At 38.2% G+C, this 23,955-nt stretch overlaps 1 pseudogene; it reads right to left on the bottom strand.

The window, feature by feature from the left end:
* The window catches only part of LOC122612834, a 29,660-nt pseudogene extending 8,498 nt beyond the window's left edge, over positions 1–21,162 (bottom strand).
* Positions 21,163–23,955: the final 2,793 nt, after the last annotated feature.

The raw sequence follows: 23,955 nt of genomic DNA, 5'->3' as shown, positions 1-23,955 counted from the left end.
AAGTATCCTGACTATCTGATACCCGTTACTCAGATATTCGAAGTGCGAAGGAGAGTCTTCAGCACATACAGTTTTTGGCGGTTTTGTGGGCGTTAGAGTGGGCGTGGCAAAAAGTTTTTGGCAAATCGATAGAAATTTACAAGACTAATACAAAAATGAAAAAATATCAAAACATTTTTCAAAATGTGGGCGTGGCAGCTTTGGGCGGTTTGTGTGCGTTAGAGAGGTTTTCATTCTTAAAGGCCAATAATAAAGCAATAAAAAGGCAAAAGTTTTTTAAGCCAGTGCGAACTGTGACCATGAGTAAAATTTAATATTTAAATGTGAATTTCCAATTCATTTAATGAATTTTTTTAATGAATATATATTAGAATATGTATGTAACCCCGGGTTTTTTAACTTTTATGAGTTTACAAAAGTGTGTGGTTAAATGTGTTACGCTTGAGATTTCGGAACCTACTGCCCTTGTTAATTACATTGATCTCTATCTCTCTATTTTCTTTATGCTTTCTATGCGTCTCTCGTCCCACTGGCTCTTCTGACTTTATTTTTAATTCCTACATGTATATGACTTGGGTTGTTGGCCAATACGATTTTCAAAACCGTTCAATTGATTGAACCATATCCAGTTGGTTGAAGGATTTTACTACTGAGTTGAATTCCTAACTGCACTAACAGTTGGGAGTACAGCTACTGATCGCCAAACTATTATTTCGTTGAGTGATCCTTGAAGCTGGACAAGGAGTGTCGGCCTCTAGTTGTTGTAGATTTTCAGAAAACGGCCACAAGTAATCCCCTGATGGATGCTCCGAGGATTCGAGAGCGGGATGATTCCAGAGACTCGCAGCGGGTGCCCAACTTTAAGGATCTAATTCGTTCCTGATCACCGGTATTCGGCGTCCCCTCCATAACCTTTAGCATTAAGCCCAGAAAATCCAGGCTCCTTGCAATTCTTTGGTGGACACAACGATTTCAGTGTGTTTAGTGGTAACCACTTTGAAATTGATTTTTCATTTGCCTTCCCATATATATATAATTAGTATATCTTAACTAAACTACAAAATCTTGCCATTGGCAATGGACTTAATACGTATTAAAAGGAAGTTCGTTAAATGGATAAACAATATTTTAATATTAAAATGAAAATTTAAGATGTCCTTGTTGACCACCCTCAACTCAATAAGAATCGTGGTTGTGAGCTTATTGCCGCGCCTTCCAATGGATTTTCCTAAAACTCACCAACCACGCTCACCCCAAGGATTTTGTTTGCCGAGATGTATTCTATCATGCATTGTCGTCATCATGTGCGATGATGGCTAATTGTAGCAGTAAATCACCTTGACCTTTCGAAAGAAATTCATGACCTGTAGGTCAGAACCCAGGAATACTGATAATATTCGTTTGATAAATAAATCCTGTCTTTATGCACTATTTAAAAACAAGAGAGAACGCTATAGTCGAGTTCCCCGACTATCTGATACCCGTTACTCAGCTAGTGGAAGTGTTCAAGACTAACAAAAATGTGAATAAATATAAAAAGATTTTTCAAAAGTGTGGGCGTGGGAGTTTAGGGCGGTTTGTGGGCGTTGGGGCAGGTGTGGCTAAAAGTTTTTTTTGCAGATCGATAGAAATTTACAATACCAATAAAAAAAATTTCAAAACATTTTTTAAAAGTGTGGGCGTGTCAGTTTAGGTCTTTTTGTGGGCGTTAGAGTGGGCGTGGCAACATGAATCGACAAACTTGCGCTGCATCTATATCTCTGGAAACTGTACGCTTAGTCTCAACATTCTAGCTTTTGTAGTTCTTGAGATCTCGACGTTCATACGAACGAACAGACGGACGGACAGACGGACATGCCCAAATCGACTCGGCTATTGATCCTTATAATGAATATATACAGTTGCGAAAAAAAATAGCACCACCATAACGTATTTTGTTCTCGATCAAATAAATTAAGGTTGAGGTACCGATAGTACCAAATACTGATTATTTGCATAATGCTAGATATTTTTCCCATCCAAAAAGTAAAAAAAAAAAGTTTGAATTGTCCATTTATTTATTTTCTATAATTTTTTTTGGGTGGCAAGGTCTAAAATGAGGCGAAAACAATAATAGCACCACTATCGATATTCAATACTAGTCGGAGGTTTGTTTTGGTGAAAAGCACATGGTTATAAAACTTGACATTTGTATTTCTATTTCCAACATTATTTTTTAAACATACCCTAAAAAAAAGAATTAAAATGGGACGAGGAAAGCATTGCACTTCAGATAAACGTGACCTGATCAAAAAACCAATTTCTGAAGGAAAATCACAGAGAAATATTGGTCTAATCCTTCAATGCTAAAACAAAATGATAGAAAATACAATCACCTACAACGAGAATCCCGAAAAACGTGGGAGAAAACCATCATTGGGCACCCATCTCTTCAAAAGGCTAGTGCCAGAGAGCAAGAAGGATCCATTTAAAGCTGCTACCGAACTGAAAAAGGATCTCAACATATCCGCAACAGTGCAAACAGTTCACACATATCTAAGGGAACATGGTTTAAAAGGCTGTAGTCAAAGGAAAGTCCCTCTTTTAAATGGGAGACATATACCCAAGCGCCTTAAGTTCGTCAAGGAACATTTAAATTGGCCATGCGAAAAATGGACGAACTTTTTATGGTCAGATGAGAGCAAGGTGGTTTTTTTGGTGGCAATGGACCTTAATCGTATGTAAGGCTACCTAAGAACCCCGAATATAATCCCAATTACACATTAAAAACAATTAAACAGGGAGGATCCAGTGTAATGGTATGGGCATGTTTTTTGTACTATGGAGTTGGACCAATACATAGTATAAAAACCATAATGGATCAACAAGTGTATGTGAATATTTTGGAGACGGTGATGCTACCCTTTTCTGAATACGATATGCCGCTAAAATGGGTATTCCAACAAATCAATGACCCCAAGCATACCAGCAGGAAAGCCAAGGAATGGATCCAAAATAAATCAGTTCATGTTCTGGAGTGGCCTGCGCAGTCGCCAGACCTAAATCCCATCGAAAGCCTTTGGTTGGATATTAAAAAGGCAGTATCAGCTTTTAAGCCAACTAATAACGAAATTCTATGGACCGTGATTGAGTAGTCCTGGAGCAATATAATCCCAAAACGCTGCCAGGACCTGGTTGACTCCATGCCAAAACGTTGCGCAGCTGTTATTGCTAGTAAAGAATACACTACCAAATATTAAATAAATGGGATGGGCGTAGTTATACCCGTTACTCGTAGAGTAAAAGGGTATACTAGATTCGTTGAAAAGTATGTAACAGGCAGAAGGAAGCATTTCCGACCATATAAAGTATATATATTCTTGATCAGGATCAGTAGCCGAGTCGATCTGGCCATGTCCGTCTGTCCGTCCGTCTGTCCGTCCGTATGAACGTCGAAATCTCAGGAACTACAAAAGCTAGAGATGAGAAGTTGAGATTAAGCATACAGACTCAGGCTAGGGCATAGACGCAGCGCAAGTTTGTCGATTCATGTTGCCACGCCCATTCTAACGCCCACAAACCGGCAAAAACTGCCACGCCCACACTTTTGAAAAGGGTTTTGATATTTTTTCATTTTTGTATTAGTCTTGTAAATTTCTATCGATTTGTCAAAAAACTTTTTGCCACGCCCACTCTAACGCCCACAAACCGCCCAAAACTGCCACCCCCACACTTTTGAAAAATGTTTTGATATTTTTTCATTTTTGTATTAGTCTTGTAAATTTCTATCGATTTGCCAAAGAACTTTTTGCCACGCCCACTTTAACGCCTACAAGCCTCCAAAAACTGTCAGTGTTAAAGACTCTCCTTCGCACTTCCACTAGCTGAGTAACGGGTATCAGATAGTCGGGGAACTCGACTATAGCGTTCTCTCTTGTTTTAATATACAAATCACTTGTTATTAATGAATTTGCTACTGTTAAGTTTATATTTTAATCTTAAAGCATTGTTTATAAAGTGGTGCTATTATTTTTGTATTTTGTCATTTTTAATAAAGTTCCTTAAATAAGTTAAGAATTTATAGAGCAATTGTGATTATTTTTATTTCCTAAAATGTGAATTGTTTAACCTTTCTAATAAGGTATTTCAGCTCCTTTTAAACCCTAAATTGTAGGTAGGAGACTTATTCAAAGTTTTACTGGGCAAGTGGTTACTTTGTGGTTACCTTTTCTGTTACTTTGTACTTGCTTATTTCGTTTTGCATATTCCTTAAATACGCATTCTCTACCTCTTGAAAGCGTGGCAAATCACTGTAAAAAGTTTATTTCGAACGTAGTCTGGTCGCGGTCGGGAGCGAGAGAGAGATAGTTATATTCCCGTTAAAAATGGGACTAACCAGGATTTGGGAAAAATGCCATTTTGTGTGTTGGTATTGATGTGTGCGGAGTGAAATAAGTCACCAAAGTGCGTTGGTATTGCGGGTAGACTTAGGTTCTACGCATTATTGCAACTCTGGAACTGGGCACTGGAGTGTTTTAATCCGAAGGAAGAATATACGCCTCGCTCCGATTCCGACATCAGAAGTGGGATCGCCTACTCCTACTTTCAATAATGAAAATAATTTGCTGACAATTTGGAGTCGCAAAATCGCCATTTTTCTGAACTGCTAAAACAAGTGCCACACTCACAAGAGATCCAAGAAACCCAAATGCTGTCGTATTGCCAAAGTTAATCCTGAACGCACAGGTTCAGACGTTCAATCCTGGTGCTCAACGATGGATTACATATTGTCAAAACCAACTGGACGGCAGCGCTCTTGTGATGACCCCAGCAAGTCACTGGAAGGGAGCGCGTCTCATTGGCTGTCTCAGACGTGCTTTCCTGGCATAACATGGACTCAGTTCCGAGAATTGTTTCTGCCACATTTGCTGGAACAGAGACATTAGCTGCAGCAGTTCTGAATCTGCTGATGGATACCCTGCAGAAGAGAAGCTTGTCATAATAGGAAGCCGAATGGTTACTTCGCTATGGCCAGGGAAAGTCGCTAACTGTAGAACAAATTGCAGTCTCTGTGCGCTGGCGCAATTGCAGCTCGAATTGACAGGCGATTGAGGTTTATTTTACCACAAATATCAAACACTCGGAACGAGTTGCACCAAGAACTAAAGCTTATTCGTTTGACGCTAGACCGGACCAGCATCCCCAATGACAATACATCAGCGGCCGCCAGGAAAACGAGTTAAGCTCTATTCTCATTTCAAGTGTCATAATTGCGGAAAAACTGATACTATAAGGCGGAATGTCGCTCAAAAACATGACAGCTCATACCCAGCAACCCGGAAAACAACACTCTGGTTACATGGAAGGAAAAGACCGGTTACTGTGACCTACACAATGCGGAAAAGATTGACATGTTTCTACAGTATGTCCTGAGCGTTCGTCATCTACAAAACCAACATTATTGCAATCTGGTGAACAGCAAAGAGACGAAAAAAACTGTTCTATTGTTTCTAAATTACGTAAATGACGAATAGCCCGGAGATTTGGCTCAAAGCTTCGAACTTCTGTCTGTATAGGAAAATCCAAAGAAACGGAAAGTCTCGTTGTCTGCCTATAATACCAAAGCCATTTAGGTGGTCCGCTGTCAACAATGTCCACGAGTCAATCATGCACCTTGCATGGGAGAAAACTCTGAGAAGATGTACGAGCTTTGTTGGTTTGATAAAATGACAAATATGTTCGCAAATTCGTGGACAATTGCATTACTTTCAGGTTGTCAAAGCTCTGTCTGGCAAAATACAAGCCGAACCCCATTCCTAAGATTGACATCCCGTGGCTTACAGTTCATTCCGACATAACGGGAAAGCTTAGCGGCAAAAATGATCAGAAGGAATCCGGTTTGATAAACTGAGCGCAAGTGGAAAAAATGAATGTATTGGATTAAGAATGTAAACGCTTCCATAAAAAGCAATATGATTATGGTATGTCCTGAATAAAACTTGGTGGTAATCCGGATCTCATGGCTTAAAAATTCAATGATAAACTAAGAAACGAAACTTGAAAGAAATGTGTCAATTTGCTTTTATAATAAATGGATAAAATAATACTAATAATAATGTTAATGAATTGAGAAAAGAAAACGTGTTATAAATTGTAAACACACGAGGACGTGCGCAAGATTGTGACGCGGGCCGCGTACAAGGAATAGTTAATAAACAATAAAAAAATAAAAGGAATATATAATAATCAATAAAATAATAAAAGGAATAAATAATAAACAAGAGAGAACGCTTTAGTCAAGTATACTGACTATCTAATACCCGTTACTCAGATATTCGAAGTGCGAAGGAGAGTCTTCAGCACATACAGTTTTTGGCGGTTTTGTGGGCGTTAGAGTGGGCGTGGCAAAAAGTTTTTTGGCAAATCGATAGAAATTTACAAGACTAATACAAAAATGAAAAAATATCAAAACATTTTTCAAAAGTGTGGGCGTGGCAGCTTTGGGCGGTTTGTGTGCGTTAGAGAGGGCGTTGCAAAAAGTTGTTTGGCAAATCGTTAGAAATTTACAAGACTAATACAAAAATGAAAAACTATCGAAACATTGGCAACATGAATCGACAAACTTGCGCTGCGTCTATGTCCCTGGAGTCTGTATGCTTAATCTCAACTTTCTAGCTTTTGTAGTTCCGAGATCTCGACGTATCATACGAGGACGAGACGGACATGGCCAATCGACTCGGCTACTGATCCTGATCAAGAATATATATACTTTATGGTCGGAAACGCTTCCTCTGCTTGTTACTACTTTTCAACGAATCTAGTATACCCTTTTACTCTACGAGTAACGGGTATAAATATTAAAGGCGCGCGCCCAAACGAGCCACGGGCAACTATGCCAGAAACCCGGCCACACTAAATCGGGTAAATCGATAGCACAGCAAAATCGATAGACCAGCCAATCCCTATATAAAGGGCGGCTGTCCTTTGGGAACGCAGTCAGTGGTCGGCAGCGATCGGATGAAGTCATCAACCAAGCGACCAGCCAGCTCTGCCAGGATCAGTGGTAAATATAATAAACCAGGATAGTAAGTGTTCATTTTCCTATTGCCTTGCTGACTTAAGGGTCCAACAACAATTCTCTCTGCTGACTTTAGGGTCCAACAACAATTCACTCTGCTGACTTCAGGGTCCCACAACAATTCACTCTGCTGACTTCAGGGTCCCACAACAACTCTCTCTGCTGATTCAGGGCCAACACTAACAACAATTCTCCCGGTGACTTTCGGGTCCGATAAAAAACAACCGTACCTTCCCCATTGCTAACTTAAGGTCCGTTCCTATCTATCCTGCCCCCCCGTAATCGCTGACTTCAGGTCCCCCAGCGTTTCTACATATTCCCAGGCATTGCACGACATCCAGGCACCGAACACGAGGGACCCGTTTACAGCGGAGAATCCAGACGCGAGAAGCTCCACCCACGGGCCGGGCCTCAGACGCGAGAAGCCCCACGCTGACCGCACCGAGCAAGCCAGCAGCCATACCATTCCCTACCATATCATTCCGTGTAAAAATTAGAATAATTCATGTCTGTATAAGCCTAATTAAGGTTGAATTATTGAGCGTTCAGTGGGACTCGGTCGGGAATCCCTCAATAGCACCACTGTCCTAAAACAAATAAATTTCCTGGACGACCCTGGCCGTCCCTGACTACCGAGGCACGACAGAACGTCACAGGTGGCGCCCGAACAGGCGTACAGTCATAAGACTAACACCACATTTGTTAGCCACTTTCCGAACCGATTCGCCATCTATAAGCAATTTAATTATTTTCTCTTTGATCTCGCTCTTCATAATGCTGCATTGACAATTTGACTTAAAATGATCAAAGCTCATAAGTTAAACTAAAACAAATTAACTTTAACGGTAAAAAAGTTTAGAACTAAAATGAAAAGCTTGGACATACAGAGTGCAAAACTGTAACATTTGACTTCTTTTACATTTTGCTTCGGCATATTTATTCCAGATTATCAAATCGCTTCATATTTTCACAAGCGATAGTCAAATATAGTAGCAACAAAACAAGACTAAGATTATTATCGTACATAAAATAGGAGAGAAGATACTGACCGTTGAAGTTAGAATATGCAACTCGTGTTACAGTTTTGCTCGTCATGTATATATAACAAAACATTTTCAGCATTCAACTCACTTTTTATTCATCATTGCTAACGAACGGACGTGTATTGTCCAGACATATTTATATACTTAAAGTAAAAATATCACAAACGAAATAAAGTGCTGTATAATTGAAGAAAACAATTGAAATTGACTAGAGAAGCGATACATAACTGGATATTGCAACTATCTACGTCACCTGGGCCACGATTGACAGAACAAGAGGACTCCCGCTCTGATGGTGACTGGCGCAGCCGGAAAACGGAATGATCTTACACAAGATTATATTTAAGATTATGCAGTGAGTAGAGTGTAGTGGAAAATAAATTGAAAGAAACTGTGCAAATATACACAGCTTAAAACTATAACCAGTGATCGGATATATATAATATAACGAAAACATACAAAAAAGCACATATCAAAAAATACACACACAAAAACATAAGCAAATTAAACTATACACATATAAATGACCAACAGTATATGCGCAATATAACGTGACGTGGTGGGAAGTCAAACGCTGATGACGAAACTACATGTTTGTATTTAGTGGCACAAAAAAGTGCTGAAAAGAAAAATTCAGATTATAAAAATTTCCATGCCACATAACAGAAAGACGATAAATCATTTTTAGGAGTACTAGGATATTACAGAAAGTTATTCGCCGAATAACGAAGCCAATGACTAAACCATTGAAAGGGAAAAAACAGTACAAATCAATGCAGAATTTCTAGAAGCATTTGAAGTAGTAAAACATTACTGGACTAACGACCCATTTTAAAATATCCGCAATTCGAAAGCTTTCTGTTTTAACAACCGACGCTAGTAATTTTGCTATCGGAGCAGTATTATCCCAGGGCACTTTAAACAATGACAAACCTACTTGCTACGCGAGTAGAACACTCTCGGACGCAGAAGTAATTATTCAACAATAGAAAAGAAATGTTAGCCATCATATGGGCGGTTAAATATTTTCGACCGTATTTTATGGGAACAAATTCACAATTGTCACAGATCATAAGCTGTTAACGGTGGTTAATGAATTTTAAGGAGCCAAGTTCAAAATATTAAGATGGAGATACATCCCCCCCCCCCCCCTCATTACATGGGAGAAAAACGGGGGCACCAATAGTACAAGCGCACCCTGTGTTTTTTCTGCGAACAGCAACAACCTCAGCAGGGGATCGCGTTACCGGGACTGTTCTTTTCTACGATTAACAAAAACAGGTAGGCGCTCCCTCGAGGCGACAGGTGGCAGCCCACATGGGATAAGCCGCATCTGGCAAATCACCAGATGGTCGAAAAACTTACAACGATTACGAACTAATACGAGAAATTAACATAAACGGATCCCAAATTTGATGACGACATAGCATTTCAAAACGGACACGAATTGGACAATGGAATTAGAATCTAAGAGAACATCTAGGTTAGCACAGTTCGAGGCGGAGATGGAGAACTCCAATGGCAATAGCTGAACAGCGAGATGAGGTGGACTGGCAGTGGGAAACAACAATCAGATAGCAATCTAGTCCTACACAGTGGCAACAGTGACGGCAGCAGATATGGAGTGGGAATTTTCGTGTCCAAGCGCATAAAGAAGGCACTGGTTTCCTGGGACCCATTTCTGATAGAATCATGACCGCCAGGTTCAATGTAGAGCAGATATATAACATCATCAATGCTATGCCCGACGGAAGACGCAAACGACGACACCAAGGAGACTTCATACTGCCCTTACAGCAACCCTCAAAGTTACGCAAGTGACATTAACATCTAATGGGTGACTTCAATGCAAAAATGGCCCAACAACACCGGACTAAGATCTGTCATGGCCAGCATGGAACTGGGACTCGCACGATAACGGAAGAGATTATGGAACTCTGCCAGCTATTCCAACTGGTCATCGGTGCACATTATTCCCACACAAAGATTCCACAATACTCCTGGACATCTCCAAGTGGTAATACGCGCAACCAGATCGACCACATATGCATTAGCAGGAAATGGAGACACTCGCTACTGGACGTACGGAACAAAAGGGGAGCAGCCATAGACAGTGATCATGAGTTGGTCATTGGAGAACTTTCAATAAAGCTCAACCGCAACCACTCAAGAAACACTGGCAACAGTCAACACCGTCGTGCGCCCCCCCTGAACCTGCACCTCCTTAGCGACTCTACTCTGAAGACGAGAATGACGTCCACGCTGCGAGAACAGCTGATCCCCTAGAAGACCACCCATGGGAGTACACCTGCAGGCAACTAAGGACCACGGCGGAGGAAATACTTGGCCTGCAACAACGCGGAAGAACGGACTGGATATCTGAAGGGACCTGGGACTAATCAGAAGGAGGAACCACCTGAAGCCTCTGGCGGACCAGCTCACGCAGTACCGTGAGGAGTATCGCGGACTATGCAGAGCGGTGAAAAAGTCGGCCAGAAAGGACAAAAGAGCACAGCTGGATAGACTTGCGGCAGACGCAGAACGAGCAGCCGGCGAGAACAACATGCGCTCGCTATACCAGCAGATCTCACGGATCACAGGAACCATCACAGACAGAACAAACCAGTCAGAGATCTAGAAGGTAACCTCTTATCCAATGATGACGCACAAATCCGAAGATGGCGCCAACACTTCATGGGAATTAGCCACACCACATCACCAAACGTGGCCATAGACTACAGGAGTGTTGTGCCGCCAAGTGGGAGTAACAGGATACCCTCTGCACCCCCGAATGTAAGAGAAATCGTGAATGCAATAAAGAAGCTGAAGCACAACAGGGCAGCTGGCGAAGACAACATACCAGCCGAATTGCTTAAGTTGACACCCAACTAATGGCTGAAACATTGCATCCACACTTCTCACGCATATGGAAGGCGAGACGGTGCCAGACTCCTGGAAAACGGAATCATTGTGAAGCTTCCCAAAAAAGGCGACCTTAGTGACTGCAACAACTGGAGAGGGATAACACTGCTCAACACCAGCTACAAGATCTTAGCTACACTTCTGAACGAACGCCTCCAGGAAAAAATTGAGCCAACAATACGAGACGAACAGGCAGGCTTCAGACCACACAGGAGTTGCGTAGACCAGGCAAATACACTACGCATAATAACCGAGCAAGCTGTGGAATGGAGAGCCCCGCTTTACCTCCTGTTTATCGATTTCAAGAAGGCATTCGACTCAGTTGAAAGAGCAGCAATATGGCGAGCACTTGCAAGAAAAGGAGTACCTGCAAACCTCATCGCCATCATCAAATCGATGTATGACGATGCCAACCTGGCGGTACTGCACAATGGAAAAACTAGTGCACCTTTCCAGACGAACACCGGAATTCGGCAAGGATGCCCGCTGTCACCACTCCTCTTCAACATCGTAGTCGACGAGTTAATGAGCGAAGTATGCTCTTCCAAGCGCGGAATTCCGTGGAACCTCACCAGACACCTTGAGGACTTGGACTACGCAGACGACATATGTCTCATATCGCACAGACTCGGCGACATACAGAGGAAAAGTGACGACCTCGTCAGGATAGCCAGCAGCGTAGGGCTCGAGATAAACATAGCGAAAACAAAAGCTATGCGCTTCAACCACTCCAACCAAGGAAACATCAACATAAATGGGAACCCAATCGAGTTCATTACGAGTTTCCCATACCTTGGCACCATCATATCCAACAGTGGTGGAGTGGATGATGATGTCTCCAGTCGTCTTGGCAAAGCCCGCTCAGCATTTGGGAGACTATACCGCATATGGAGAGACCGAAAAATCAGCCGACGAACAAAGCTCAGGATCTACAATGCGTGTGTGAAATCCATACTGCTATACGGAAGTGAGACATGGCTCGCCACGAAGAAAATGACGCAGAAGCTACAGGCTTTCAGCAACAAATGCCTGAGAGTCATATGTGGGGTATTCTGGCCAAAGAGAATAACCAACACAGAACTGTGGCGCGTTACAGACGAGTCCCCGATTCATATACAAATAAGGAAGAAAAAATGGATGTGGATTGGGCACGCTCTCAGAAGAAACCCGAGTGGCATTGTGAGGATGGCACTAGATTGGAACCCCCAAGGAAGCAGGCGAGTAGGAAGGCCAAGAGCAACCTGGAGAAGAACCGCTCACCAAGAACTAGCCCAAATAAACACTACATGGGAAAGTGCAAAACAGACAGCTCAAAATAGAGTTAGATGGAAAGCTCTCGTAGAAGCCCTAAGTTCCCGAGTGGAATAGAAGGAATTAAATTAAAAAAAAAAAAAATTTGAAAAGCATAATAGGCAACGTTATTAAGAACTGCGAAATATGCTTTAGGCTAAAATACGATAGACAGCCGCCAAAAATACCCTATCAAACTCCGGAAACTCCAAGAGCTTCACTTGAAATAGTACATATGGATATACATATGTACAATCAGTGGGAAGTATAACTTAAAGCTAATAGATAAATTTTCAAAATTAGCTTGGACTTATGTAGTAACTAATAGAAATTCGATATGCATTATAAAAGCTTTTAAAAATTTTGTGGAATTATTTGCAATTCCTAAAAAACTGGTATATGACCAAGGTTCCGGAATTTGCGGGGGAAGTATTCAAAAATACTTTTAAAAATTTTGTGGAATTATTTGCAATTCCTAAAAAACTGGTATATGACCAAGGTTCCGGAATTTGCGGGGGAAGTATTCAAAAAGTTTTGTTGCCAATACAATATTCAATTACATGTCACCTCGTTTCAACAGTCTTCTAGTAACTCACCTGTAGAGAGATTACATTCAACTCTCACGGAAATCTATAGAATAACCACTGATAGCCGAAAAGAAGAACAACTACCGTGTGAACATGAAGAAGTACTATCACAAACCATGATAACATATAATAACGCTATACACTCTAGTACCAAGTTGACACCCTATGAACTTTTCCATGATAAAACCAAAGACATTATAATAACAAGATGCGTAACGGCCATACATTGGTTTTGCACTATGCAGCCACTTTTTTGGTGACGACCAAAATTGCTCTCTTTTCGCTCGCCTAAAATTGAGAACGTAAAAATCTAAAAATAGAATTGTCTTACTTGTGTGAGTCAAAACATAAAAGGAGATAGTGTGTATGTGTGCGTGCTTCTGCTAGAAGACGATTTTCGGGCCGAAATCAATTTTGATCTAAGAAACGAATTTGATTAATGTTTTGGTGAACTTCGATTCAAAACTATTATGGTTTGAAAGAAGTTTTTATACCCGTTACTCGTAGAGTAAAAGGGTATACTAGATTCGTTGAAAAGTATGTAACAGGCAGAAGAAAGTGTTTCCGACCATATAAAGTATATATATTCTTGATCAGGATCAGTAGCCGAGTCGATCTGGCCATGTCCGTCTGTCCGTCCGTCTGGCCGTCTGTCCGTATGAACGTCGAGATCTCAGGAACTACAAAAGCTAGAAAGTTGAGATTAAGCATACAGACTCCAGGGACATAGAAGCAGCGCAAGTTTGTCGATTCATGTTGCCACGCCCACTCTAACGCCCACAAAACCGCCAAAAATTGTATGTGCTGAAGACTCTCCTTCGCACTTCGAATAGCTGAGTAAAGGGTATCAGATAGTCGGGGAACTCGACTATAGCGTTCTCTCTTGTTTTAATATTCGTTTGATAAAATCGCCGCTCGAATTAGCTACTGGTTACATATTTATATTTATATTGATAATTATTAATATGTAATATATGTAATATATTTCCGTACTTTACCAATGCAACAAAACGACTTTAATTGATTATAAATACAATTATATAGCGAAATTTAAAAAATCGAATATATATACTTTATATGGTCGGAAACGCTTCCTTCTGCCTGTTACATACTTTTCAACGAATCTAGTATACCCTTTTACTCTACGAGTAACGGGTATAATTAATATATATAAAATAAATAGAAATATGGAATATGTTTATTGCAAAATTGATTTCTTGAAGCGCGAAGTGCGGACATAAGCACCGAAGAATCATTGTCTTCTTATATTTTTCACACGTCGCACGCTGAATACTCTAATGACAATTATTCTAATATAAAGTCATCTTTTAAAATTATTATGCATTTTTTTGTACATAGATTGTCCTATTATTATTTCGGTGTTGAATTTGAATAATTGTTATGTTAAGGCAATGCAAGACTAGAGTTTTTAAGTGGTGTCAATTTATAAAAAATAATATAGATTTAAAGTCTAAGAACTTCTAAGATGAAGGGCATATTTTGTCATTTTTAAAATGCATGTGCATACGTGTGCACCAATACAGTGGTCAGAAAAGCCACGACGAAAAAATCGTGTGCAAAATATTCGGATGGCGTTACGCATCTTGTTATTCTAATGTCTTTGATAAAACCCACACTTTTAATAACTCTGTGAAATTTAATGGACACAATGATTATTTAAATCAGTTAAATATATTTCGAGAAAAGTTATACCCAAAAGTAAAACGTAAGTTAGAAGAGACAGTATAAAAGAGAACTATGAAATTAAATGAGAATAGAACGGATGAAATAGAAATAGAGGAAGGAGACAAGATCTTTAGACAAGAAAACAGAAGAAATAAGATTACACCTCGTTTCACAATCCATAAAGTGTCAAGGGTACATGGACCTACATTTAAAAGAAGCAGAGGTCAAAAGATACACAAGTCTAAAATCAGAAAGACTACAAAGATAACTAAAGGTCTCGGCCTTCTCTCTTTCTTTTTTTTAGATTCGTGCTAGTTTCGGCACAATTCATATCGATCCAAGATATTAACAAGAGAGAACGCTATAGTCGAGTTCCCCGACTATCTGATACCCGTTACTCAGCTAGTGGAAGTGCGAAGGAGAGTCTTCAACACTGACAGTTTTTGGCGGTTTGTGGGCTTTAGAGTGGGCGTGGCAAAAAGCTTTTGGCAAATCGATAGAAATTTACAAGTCTAATACAAAAAGGAAAAAATATCACAACATTTTTCAAAAGTGTGGGCGTGGCAGCTTTGGGCGGTTTGTGGGCTTTAGAGTGGGCGTGGCAAAAAGTTTTTTTGCAAATCGATAGAAATTTACAAGACTAATACAAAAATAAAAAAATATTAAAACATTTTTTAAAAGTGTGGGCATGGCAGTTTTATGCGGTTTGTAGGCGTTAGAGGGGGCGTGGCAACATGAATCAACAAACTTGCGCTGCGTCTATGTCTCTGGAGACTGTATGTTTAATCTCATTTTTCTAGCTTTTGTAGTTCCTGAGATCTCGACGTTCATACGGACAGACGGACGGACATGGCCAGATCGACTCGGCTACTGATCCTGATCAAGAATATATATACTTTATATGGTCGGAAACGCTTCCTTCTGCCTGTTACATACTTTTCAACAAATCTAATATACCCTTTTACTCTACGAGTAACGGGTATAATGAGTCCACTAATCCCATTGCCAAAATAAAATTAGGTGAATTTTAATACATACTTATAAAAATATTAAACATATAATAGACCTACAGGAATATGAAAGCTGTGTAGAAACATTTAGTAGTACACTAAATTTTATACAGCAAGATGAAACGCTCATTGACGCAGCTTATATCCTAGAGGGTAAGATATTAGAACATCCAGAGATAATTATGCCACTACAAGAGGAGTTTCAAGAAACAACACGATGGAAACACTGACATTGCAGGGAGAAAAAACAGGTTTTTACAGATTTTTTTTTTGGGCGTACGGTGAAAGTAAATTTATTTCTGATTATTGTACATTAAAGAGTAGTAATTGAACTATATTCTGTGAAATATTGGTTGAAAAATATTGAAAATTGACCGAATGGCAGCAATTCTTCGTAGGCGCCTCAGAAAAAATACATTTTGCGGTGCACGTCATACCTCAGCACTGGATAATCTGATATGAAATACCCAAAGTTTTTCCATCAATTTTTATGTCCCTCTAGGTATACCTGTCGAGTTTTTCAATTTTTTTATAATTTTTGAACTTTTTACAAAACTTGAAAGTGAAAATACCGATTTTTGGCCAAAGTTCATAACTATGTTGTTAATAATAAAAAAATTAAAATCAGAAACGAAAAAATTTCGACAGGGTTATCTCATAAATTATGTAAGGAAATACTGTAAATTTGAGAACGATCGGTTGAATAGATTTTGAGATACAGAGTGCACCGACTCAAAAAACATCGATTTGAGAAAAACGTGTTTAAAGTTGTTGTTGCTGTCTTCCCCGCTGAGGGATTACAGCTCAGGTAGTCGTTCGAGACCCGCCTACTTCCAAAGCTATATCTTTGTGAGTTTTGCTCCGATTGACTTCCTATTTACAGACAACAATCTTGAGTTACTATACTTTCATAATATGCAATAAAAAAAAATCACTTTTTTTGAACCTTCAAAACCCTACCCCCCCCTTAAGCAATGCCTGGGCTAAACGACGTTGGAATTATTGTTATAAATTAAAACGATGTATTTCGACCGCACATCGACAATCGTCTGTTGTGCAAATTTTGAAAGACAGAAAATCCAAGAAGCCAACTGCCATATAATGAGAAAGGCAAATTATCTCGCAGAAGTCGTTCTGCAGACATCGTGAAATCGGAAAATTAGAAGTTAGGTTATGCATGCAACAAGTTTGGCTGCGCGAAAGTAAAATATGTACTCAAGACGCTTTCGATATTCCCAATAATAGCGATATTCGTTGACTTGTTTAAAATTAAACTTACCTTTTGAACTGGCAGTCAAATCTTTTGCGCGAAATGCAATTAAATAGAACACAGCTTGGCAAACAGAATAGAAAACCAAATTGGCCTTTAGAGAGCAGTTATGCTTATATGCATCCGAGTCATCTATGTATGTATGAGCCCACTTTGTCAATTCTTTTAGGTAGAAAATAACAGTGCTAAAAAAGTTATGTTTTAGTTTTTATATCCTGTAGAGCAATTACATTTCTTACCTATGTGACAAAAATATGGCACGGGATAAAAAGCTAGCCATGTATCCCACCGCAGCATGACGAATTACGGCCGATGCATTCGGATTTTGAACTTTCAACCATAACGAGTCAAGAAAAGCTTCAGAATATACAGACCGCAGACTAGTTACATAAAATATGATGAATTGCACATGATGTGTATTGTGGCTGGGTAATAACACTTCGTCGAATAAATAAAGTAACATCTTAAATAATCGATTAGCAGTCCTTCGCTGTTGATCGCCACTATTTTCATTAATTCGACATTTGCCATCAAAAAACTCATAAAGCAAGAGTAGGCATACATCCAATGTTTTGCCAACAGGATGACTCACAGATTTCCAGATTTGGTTAAATTTCGACGAATACATCGTCTATTTTAAACAAGGTATCCGATTCCACTTTGTCCTCCTGATCATTTATTTCTAATTCAATTTCATCTTTTGGAGCGTTAACATCTAACAATAAAAGCCTGAATACGTAAAGAAAAATCGCACATATTCTATCAAACGAAATTGTTCAGCAAAATAATCGAGAAAAGCAAGACTTCCTTTTCCATTTCTATTCAAACTTTTCTGGTTACATATTTTTCCGTGTTAAGATATGCATACATTGAAGGTATTTACAGCAGTAGTGTGGAAACTTGCGAATAGGATAAGATTTTCCGGAATAATACTAGCCCAAACCACTATTAATTCGAACAGCATGATTTTTTGCAGTGCGGAATCTTCAACACACAACATTATTTGAATAGTATATAGTATAGTATATTGGTATTCCTTGTCTGTAATAAGAAAATAAATATCGTGTGTTGAACTGCAAACAAATCATGCTGTTTGAATTAATAGTGGTTAGGGCACGTCTATAAAAAATGTACATCTGCGAAAAAAAAAGCACCACCTGCCCAGTAAACTTTGAATGAGTCTCCTACCTACAATTTAGGCTTAAAAGGAGCTGAAATACCTTTTTAGAAAGGTTAAACAATTCACTTTTAGGAAATAAAAAAAATCACTATTGTTCTATGAATTCTTAACTTATTTAAGAAACTTATTAAAAATGACAAAATAAGGTGAAAAAAATAATAGCACAACTTCATAAAAAATGCTTTAAACATAAAATTTAAACTTAACTGTAACAAATTCATAAATAACAAGTGATTGTATATTAAAACTACGCCCATCCCATTAATTTAATATTTGTAGTGTATCCTTTATTAGCAATAACAGCTGCGCAACGTTTGGCATGGAGTCAACCAGTCCTGGCACCGTTTTGAGATATTTTGCTCCAGGACTCCTTTATTATACCCAAAGTTATTCGTTGTTAGTTGGCTTTGAAGCTACAACAGCTTTTCTCATATCTGACAAGAATTTTTGATGAGATTACGGCCTGGGACTGTGCAGGCCAATCCAAAACAGGAACAGATTTATTTTAGAACGAATCCTTGGCTATCCTGCTGGTGTACTGGGTCATAGTCTTGTTAATTGTATTCGGCAAAGGGTAGCATCCTCGTCACCAAAATATCCACAAACACATGTTGATCCATGATGGTTTTTAACTATGGTTATTTATATATAGCCCCAAATACATAGTACGAGAAACAAGCCCATACCATTACACTGGATCCTCTGTGTTTAATGCTTCTACTGTGTAATTTGGCTTATTTGGTTCTTAGGTTGCCTTACATACGATTAAGGTCCATTGCCACCAAAAAAAACCACCTTGCTCTCATCTGACAATAAAAAGTTCGTCCACTTTTCACATGGCCAATTTAATTGTTCCTTGACGAACTTAATGCGCTTGGGTATGGTCTCCCATTTAAAAGAGAGACTACAACCTTTTAAACCATGTTCCTTAGACATGTTGAACTGTTTGCACTGTTGCGGATATGTTGAGATCCTTTTCAGTTCGGTAGCAGCTTTAAATGGATCCTTCTTGCTCTCTGGCACTAGCCTTTGAAGAGATGGGTGCCCAATGATGGTTTTCCCACGTTTTTCGGGATTCTCGTTGTAGGTGATTGTATTTTCTATCATTTGTTTAGCATTGAAGGATTAGACCAATATTTCTCTGTGATTTTCCTTCAGAAATTGGTTTTTTGATCAGGTCACGTTTATCTGAAGTGCAATGCTTTCCTCGTCCCATTTTAATTTTTTTTTTAGGGTATGTTTAAAAAAAATGTTGGAAATAGAAATACAAATGTCAAGTTTTATAACCATGTGCTTTTCACCAAAACAAACCTCCGACAAGTATTGAATATTTGAAAAAATCATAATTGTGCTATTTTTGTTTTCGCCTCATTTTAGACCTTGCCGCCAAAAAAATTCTAAAAAATAAAAGTATGGACAATTCTTTTTTTTTTTTCATTTTTGGATGGAAAAATATCTAGCATTATGCGAAAAATCAGTATTTGTTACTATCGGTACCTCAACCTTAATTTATTTGATCGAGAACAAATACGTTATGGTGGTGCTATTATTTTATTCGCAACTGTATGCTTTTTAAAATTTGTAATTTCACCGTCTTTTTTAGTGAAACGTGCCCATATTTGGGCACATCAATTAATATCAGAACTTTTGTACATTGGAGGTGGGATCGTCACTTGTTTAATAACTCGTCAAGAGCGTTTGCGTAAAGATTATTTATATACCACTGTTTGCTTAAGTATACCTAATACTATGACCAGAAGTTGTCGCATAGCATCTCTTTTATATCTTGATAAGTAATTATATATTTCGGAAAGTTTTATAAACCAAGACTTAAAATTTCAAGTGCTATACAGTTTTAAATTAAAAATGAAATCATTGCATAATTTTGCAGATGTTCATTCGTTTATGGTTTAACTAGCGAAGTTTTCCAAAAGTGGTAAAGCTAATTTTCAGGACTTTTTTTTATCAAACTTACAGACAATCAATTTGGTTATAATTTATTTTTTTTATAGTACACACACTATCTTAATGTGCTACATAACACCGTGCCTGCAGTCCATAGTGATTACGCAATAATGAATATTAAACATTAAAGTAATAGAAAGTATTTTTAATCAATAAATTCTTGGGTTTGTGGATTCTAATGTACTGGAAAGTTTTTTTGGATGCTAACAGTCATATAGCAGAAAGAATTTCGATTCAGTCAAGTTTTCTTCGCAATTACATTTTGGGAAGTTAAAATGGGAAAAATTCCAATAATTGTGATGTATAATTTCACTTAAAAACAAGAAGTACCGAAATTTAAAAAAAAAAAAATTGGTAAAGTACTTACTTTGCAAAACCAGTTGAAAGACAAGTTCCTCGAATATAGGCTTGTACTCTAATAACCAAAGCACGTTATACAGATACCCTGCCGTCACATGGCATGGCTTTTTAAAATAGGGGAATTTTGCGGATATCGCATCAATTATAATATCAAATGCCATTGGCACGGCAGTTAAAATGCGATCCAGTACTTTATGGATGGGTTTCAATCCATTTCGCGTATTTTCCGAAGGGCCTCCGTTGACCCACTCGGATTCATCCAAATCTCCTGGAATCCAATGGACAATAAGTTTGGACACTCCAATAGGTAAATATCTATTGTGAGCCACCATTAATTCTATACAAAATTCAGTATAAGCTTCGATTATCTCTGAACTTCTTTTCTCCAGTTAAGGGACAGTAAAGCCTCGACAACGGTAACAACTCAGGAGTCAAATTGTGAACAATTCGTTTAGCATCTTTCATGATTAGCACAACCTCGACATCCTTTAAATTTTAATAAAACGTTAAGACTAATAATACATTTGCAGGTACAAGCTTAACTTACGCTAAGTTCTGCTTCCGGATGAAGTATGTGAACTCCTTGACCAATGGAAATTTCGATCTTCTAGGGCCACGCGCACTGATTCTGCGAGGCCTTTCTCTTTGGGTGTGGAAAATCGAACTTTGTTGATGGATACGACATTTGTTTGATGTCGTTTTACACCAGAAAACGTCTTTAAAATAGATGTCACATCCGTCTTATTCGTGAAAAAGGACATAATTTTAGGTCAATAATATGTTTATTTGTTATTGAATGAGTATTCGAAAGGATAATCCAAATAGAAGTTGAATGAATAAAAGATTTCTTCACAATACATTTTTTTTCGAAAGATAATTTCAATATTATTTAAGAACAAAATTCCTAAGCATTTTAATTAGAAATAACACGTTGTTATGCGTCCCAAGAACAGTGTGGCCATGAAATTTCCGAAGAATTATACCGCTTGGCTAGGAAAATACACTTTCTTCACTTTTGGTATTTTTATGTAAATATTAAGAAAATCTTTAATTTTTTAACAGAGGAAAGTAAAATCATTTCAGATATCAGTTCCTTCAATTAATAATTTATTAAATTCAAACAAAAAACACCAATAATCAGTGTGCCCTTGTAATATTCGATATATTCTCATGCCCGTTCAGGGTAAAAACACTTCCTTTACTTTGGTTTTTTTATGTTGATATTAAGAAATTTTTAATTATAATCTTAAAAAAATACACGTTTTATTTAAAAATCAAATCAAACTTTATATTAAAAAAAACATTTTGTAGATCATTGCCTTAAATATTTATATAGTAAATTCAAACACTGAACACGTTTAACTAAGTAAAAACTATTACCGATCGTGCATGGTACTGTTCAGCGGTGACACAGTGGATAAGCGGCTGAAATTCAATAATATAAGAATCAGCAATTCAAAGCATGTAAACGATAAATTTATATTTTACCCACCACCTAAACATTTATATCAAATTTTTTTTTTCAAACTTATTGCGTTTTTTATTGGATCTTCTCTTATTGTGAGACAAACAATAATTATTCAAATCTTATTATATAACTTAGATTAATTACAATTTGAAATAATTGCATTAGATAGAGACGGCCCTAGGATTTCTTAGCAGCTATAGAATTGCGTAAGCGACTTCGGGAGAGGATGTTCGTGTGCGGCGAGCTTTGCTTGATGTTTACTCTTTCTCATCTGGATTTCCTCGTTGACGAGATTTATGTGGAGGTCTCTATGGATGCTTTTGCTGCGTAGGTACCGTGGTGCCCCAGTTGTAGTTCGCAGAATCGCTGACTGAGCTCGCTGTACAATTTCAATGTTGGTTTTTGACGCGTTTCCCCATATTCACAACCGTGTGTCCAGGTGGGTTTTAGCACGGTATTGTAGAGAAGTACTTTGTATTCCAGACTAAGTGGAGAGTTGCAATAAATAAAGCAGTGTTGATTGTCTGCTTTTAGCTTTATATGTGTCCTTTTAGATTCTATATTGCCCCGCCAGGTCAGGCGTCTATCTACTTCTGATTATGGGATGAATGTTTTCTACCATGTACCCGGTGGAAAGGTTTGTCTATTCAGTGTGAATGTTACATGTCTGCTTTTTCGCCAGTCCGCAAACCATCTTTCCACTGTTTAAATGCCTTTTCAAACAGTTTCGAGAGACACAATAGGAGACTGATTGGTCTGTAGGATGATAGTTGCGTTTTGTCTTTGCTTGGCTTGGGAATCATCACTATGCCCGCCTTTTTCCACCTTTGGGGATAGTATCCAAGTTTCGTAATAGCGTTAAAGAGTTTGCATAATGTCAGAAACGCAAACGTTGGGAGTTCAATGATCATTTTTGGTGTTATTAAGTCGTGTCCAGGTGATTTTTTGGGCTTACGATTTTTATGATAGATGCTATCTCACTTTGGCTAAATGTTATTGGATTTATCGGTGGCAAGATTTTAATTACTGCAGGTAGGACAAATGAGTTGCTAGCAGAATTTGGCTGGAATATGTAACATATAACGAAGATTAGTTATAATGCGAGCAGATGTAATTGTCGTAGTGGTAGCAGTGGCACGCGCTGGTTCCGGCTCTATGTTGTCGGCAATGGGCTGGGTTATAAGTTAAATACTGCAATACTACGTGCTCTTGAAAGTTAAAACAAATAAACTAAAATCGCGTGCGAATAGCCAACAAATAATCTTGAAGGAAAAGATAGATCGGAAAGAAAAAAAAATATAATTAAAAAGAAAGGAAATCTCAAACAAAATATTCTAGTGGATCTTAAGGCGCACCCCAGGATCTGGAGTGGCCGCTGCCCCACCCTTCCATTATCGCCACGAGCAAAACCATGTTTATTGGCGATCCCATCGGTCCACAAAGAATTCAGGTCACTGCATCAAATCCGCTGTTCATAATCCCAGATAAATAACTTCTATTCGGACTTTATTATAAATTTATTCATTAAAATTAATTAAACCAAAACCTTCCATTTGTTGTTCCTGCTTAACTAAATATTTTAACCTAAATCCTAATTAGAGACATGTAAAATAGGAATATATTAATAGAAAGAAAAAGTAAAAAAAATTAAACTCCAAGGAATTATTTGTACTTCCTAACATTATTTTTGTTCTTTTAATTCTTATTATGGGCGATTATTATTCTACCATTATTATATACATAGATATATAGTTTTATCATATCTTATTTATTAATGCAAAAAAAATTATTCCAAAATTATTTATTCATTGCAATAGTCGTTGTATATATATAAGTATGAGTGAAAACACAGTGGCTGAAAAGAAAATATGTTTCAAAACAACCTATACCATTCGCATAGGTATTAATATAATATAAATGAAATAAATAAAATATTGTTCGATAAGAAGAAAAAAATTAAAATATTTTTCAATTTACTACCGGTATACCCAATATTTCGGTCCTCGACTGTACCTATACCCGAGAGAGGCTCGGTGTACACAATATTTCGATCCTCGACTGTGCCATGCAATAACATGTCGTAGGTCAGGCCTGGGTTTTGGTTTTCGCAACGAATT

The sequence above is a fragment of the Drosophila teissieri genome, chromosome 2R (genome assembly GCF_016746235.2).
Source record: "Drosophila teissieri strain GT53w chromosome 2R, Prin_Dtei_1.1, whole genome shotgun sequence".
NCBI lineage: Eukaryota > Metazoa > Arthropoda > Insecta > Diptera > Drosophilidae > Drosophila > Drosophila teissieri.
Note: the sequence above shows the minus strand (reverse complement) of the source record. Positions and strands in the feature narration are given on the sequence as shown.